This window comes from Notothenia coriiceps, unplaced genomic scaffold, assembly GCF_000735185.1.
Source record: "Notothenia coriiceps isolate Sejong01 unplaced genomic scaffold, NC01 NC01_scaffold00037244, whole genome shotgun sequence".
Classification (NCBI taxonomy): domain Eukaryota; kingdom Metazoa; phylum Chordata; class Actinopteri; order Perciformes; family Nototheniidae; genus Notothenia; species Notothenia coriiceps.
This window is the reverse complement of record NW_011369945.1, coordinates 12459436-12463842: the sequence shown is the minus strand read 5'-3', so window position 1 is coordinate 12463842 and position 4407 is coordinate 12459436. Positions and strand designations below refer to the sequence as shown.

The following is a 4407-nucleotide window of genomic DNA, read 5'->3' as shown; positions in this document are numbered from 1 at the left end:
TGTGTGTGTGTGTGTGTGTGTGTGTGTGTGTGTGTGTGTGTGTGTGTGTGTGTGTGTGTGTGTGTGTGTTCTTGTTCACATCTGTGTGGTGTGGCACATTGCTGGCTATGAAATATGGATGCTGGTCAGGGCTGAAGCAGGGGAGTGGAAATGTCTCTGATCACTCCCTTTTCACACATGTGTTCTACTCACACACAAACCACAAGTCTGCTGCAAACAGGACATGACCTTAGTACCGTACAGTGTGTGGGCATTGGTATAATAAAGGACATAGGCATGTTGAAACAGATTTAATTGACGAAAAGATGATGTTACATCAAGCTGAAAGGGAGTCAACTAAAACACCTACGGAAATGATGTTAAAATGTGTTGGTGTCAGTCAATCAGAACCAAACAACCAGAGCTTCTTTCCTAGACTTCTACACTTTTGAATCCACAACATACTTGGCAATACACACATTCTAACGGTCAACACTAATAACAAGTTAAATATTTGTTGTTTAACTCTTTAACTGTTGTGCAAATAAAAAAAATGTGTTTGTATGTTTTGTTTGTCATTTGTAAGGTCAAGAGGATTTCAATGTTAATTTTAGTACTTTATGAATTGTATTTATAGAAGCAGGCACACACACATGTAGTATAGATAATTTGGTATTGGCCAATATTTTTGAACAGAAGTTTCCACAGTAAACGCCTATTAGTGCATTTATGTGTGTGTGTGTGTGTGTGTGTGTGTGTGTGTGTGTGTGTGTGTGTGTGTGTGTGTGTGTGTGTGTGTGTGTGTGTGTGTGTGTGTGTGTGTGTGTGTGTCGTTCTTGATCCTGTCGTATTAGCGTATCTCTTCAGGCCACACGAGGACACTTTGTGTTATAGGGTTTAATGGCTTTTTTATAGAATGTGAATCAGCTTATTGAATTTCCTTTCAAACCACCTGATCACATTTCCTCAGGTTTAGCTGGCTTCTAACAATTTTAGGTTATAGAATGTGTAAATACACTAATTGACGTTCAAGTGTAACACACAGGGATTCTTTTTGCCCTTCAGAAGTAAAGTTAGGGGTTCAAGTCCCACTGTACACTCCCAATGGTCTCACCTGCAGGCAGAAAATGTTGACAAGAATGCAATTCAACTTTATGTTGGAATGACTTTTTTATAGATTCGTCTTCCCCAAAAATTATAGAAATAAATAAAGACTGAAGGTTTGTACAAGATGTAGCTACTAGCTGATTACCACCTGTAGTCCCTGAAGAACACTCCTCTTAAAACCGAATACCCGTATGAAAGTATTGCATATGTTTATCCAAACTGTTTGTCAAAATGTCAAATAAATGTTCCCAAGACTGGTTGCTTAAAATCTCATTTCTGACATCACAGGTGTACAGAAACATGACCCCTGTCTTCTCACCTTTAAGCAACGTTTCCTCGTAACGTGATCCTAACATTTAGGAAATGTCACCTCTTTGGTCACGTAGAAACTGTGCTTTTGCTAAAAGGCCAGCGGGACTCATGAGACAGTTCGGCCTCTCTGTTTCATGGATTCTGGCAGCAGCCGAACAGTCGCTGTGCCAGGGACAAGAAGACTGTGTGTCCTTCTCTAAAACAGCCTCACAGCACAGGCGAAATGGGACAAGTCCCCCGAGGAGGCAGATAAAGACCTCTGGAAAACCAGAGAACATGGAGATGGGCTGATACGGTGTGTAGAAGTAAGAATGAAAACACCGGGTAAATATGACTTTGGGAACTTTTCAGTGGGGTTTTTGCGCTACCTGTGCCAGGGAGTTTTTCCAGGTCAGCGATTCAGGGGGGGGGCGCACCTGAATGAATCGCTCCTGCTGTGGGTCTGGAACATTCCTCCGGGCTTCAGTAATGACCTCCTAATGGCACTAATGAGCCTCCACTGAGAAGACCTGCTCCACATGGGTCTGCCGGAGAGGAGAGGGTGGGGTGGGGGGGGTTAGTGGGAGAGAGGGGGGAGAAAGGTAAACATGGAAAATGGGAGAAAGATGGAGTTAGATGTGGATGAGTGAAATGGAGAAGGAAGGGGAAGAGAGGGATCCAAGAACTTGAACAAAGAGGTTAACAAATTGAAATGACAGCCCGGTATCCCAAGGAATAACGTTCATTTTGGATTTATTTCATCACAATCTCTTTATTTGAATCGGTTTTTATCGGCACACAAGCACAGGACACTGAAACTTAGACACTGCACTTAACCCCTCCTAATGTTAGGACCAGTGGGGGCTAATAAAGCAGGCAGCAGTGTAGGTGTCCAGTGGCTTTTAAAGGGCACCTAAGTCGTGCCCAGAAGGCAAACACTTGGTCCGTTTGGGGACTTGAACCAGCGACCCTCTGCTTACAAAGCCAAGTCTCAGCAGACCGAGATACTGCTGTCCCCAAAAGTTCACTTGTAGTCTAACCTCAAGCCTTCTGTAGGTGCCATGCAAAGATATTGCAGAAATAAATATTCTTAAAACACTATTCATGAATGTATGGAACCCCCCCATTGTTGCTGCTACTTGGACTATTCCACATCATCCCCCTAGCTGTTGCATTCATGGAATCATAGAGTTTTTGGTTGTGTGTAGTGGACATGTGTGTTGCGTTCATACAAATATACCACACACCCATTCCACATGTTTACCCTCATATTCTGAAGAATTCAAAATGTTTGAACAGTTCGTAACAGACAGTCATTCTTCAGCATCCGTCGGTCACCTACACCTTGAACTACACATCAATGTAACCCAATTGATGTTGTCGGTTACAGGTGACATGATTTATTTGTATGCTTGTGTCCATGTTTAAATAGTTTTCTCAAATTCTACAAGCTGATTATAATGTTAATAATAATAATAACTTAGATTTATATAGCGCCTTTCAGGGGACCCAAGGTCGCTTTACAGAAAAACCGGAGTAAACAAAAAACAGTCAGACAAACAAAACAACAAATAAATAATAATAATGTTATCTCTTCTTTTCTTTCTCTCGTCCCATTTCTCCTCCCTTTGCTCTCTCTCTCTTGTCTCGATGCTGTTGTCTGTGGAGGCGAGTTCTTCATGGGCGAGTTCCAGGACCCCTTCCTCGTCAGCGTCCATCTCATTGCCGACCCGGGTCAGGGCCGGTTCCTGCAGCGCGCGGCTGATGGCCTGCTGGCGTGGGTTCACCCCGAGCTGCAGCTCTTCAGGGTCTCAGAGCGGGCCTCCGTCTCCCGGCCGAAGCACCATCAGAACCATCAGAACGGCCCAATGGCACCCAGCCAACCGTCCATGGCGGTCATCGTCTTCCTCCAGGAGGCGTACGGTGGCGAGGAACAGATCCTGAGTCTGCACCGCGCTCTGCAGAGACCTCCGTGGAGATACCACCACACGGAGAAAGTCAGCAATGGCCGCCGGATGTTACCTCTGACGCCGTGCAGTCAGGACTTCTTCACTCTGTCGTCTGGAACGCCGCTGTGGGCCGTTCGTCAGGTCCACTACGGGAAGGAAATAGTGCGATTCACAGTTTACTGCCGGCATGAGAACTACGTGGACATGGTGCGGCTCTACAAGCTGCTGCTTCAGCGCAGGGTGTCGCAGAAGAAGGAGGACTTCTGCCTCTTCGTGGTTTACTCCAACCCCGATATGGAGATCCAGCTGTCGTTCAAGAGGCTGCCGAGAGGTCAGAGTCCGCTGGTGATGGAGTCAGCTGTGATGGAGGTGAGGGTCCGAGACGTGGGGACGCTGGTTCCCCTGCTGCCTCAACCCTGCAGCCCCATCAGTGAGGTGCGCTGGCAGACTGAGGACTACGATGGGAACAAGATCTTACTGCAGGTGAGAGAGAGCTTCCTGTTGGGGCGAAAGCTGCTAGATCGATACGATACGATATACGATAATACTTTAATGGTCAGATCAAGTCTGAAATGTGACTTGCTTCACAGCAGCTCCATGTGTAACATCAACAGAGAAATATCAAGACACAATACATGGAAAACAAACAACAAACATTTAACATAACAGCACGATCAGTAAGAGAGAAGCTGCTCAGAGCCTTCAGCGAGCATTTGATCTGGATTCAGCTCTGTGTTTATGAGAGGACTGGCTGGAGCACAAAGGATGCTTCAGACTGACTTTATTTAATCGCAGGACCTTGTATCTCCGATTAGATGGTAGCAGTTCATATTCGCTGTTCAGAACAGATCATAGCCAACATGATAATTACAATACATATAGAGATAATTGATTATTCATTGGATTTACTGACAAAATATCTTTATTGACCTGTAGCTTAGTGGGCTCCATAGCAGCACCACACATTATATATCCACAAAAACTTCCATAGAAACTTTAAATATGAATTAAGCTCTTGAATGAACACACTCACACACACACACTCACACATCCAATGGTGCTTGTATGGAGGGTATCGGTT

The 4407-nt window shown here is 44.9% G+C and overlaps 1 protein-coding gene across 1 annotated transcript in view; it reads right to left on the bottom strand.

Moving 5' to 3' along the window:
• Positions 1-4407, bottom strand: part of LOC104965314 (protein kinase C beta type-like) — a 469227-nt gene that overhangs the window by 456918 nt on the left and 7902 nt on the right. The window lies entirely within an intron of this gene.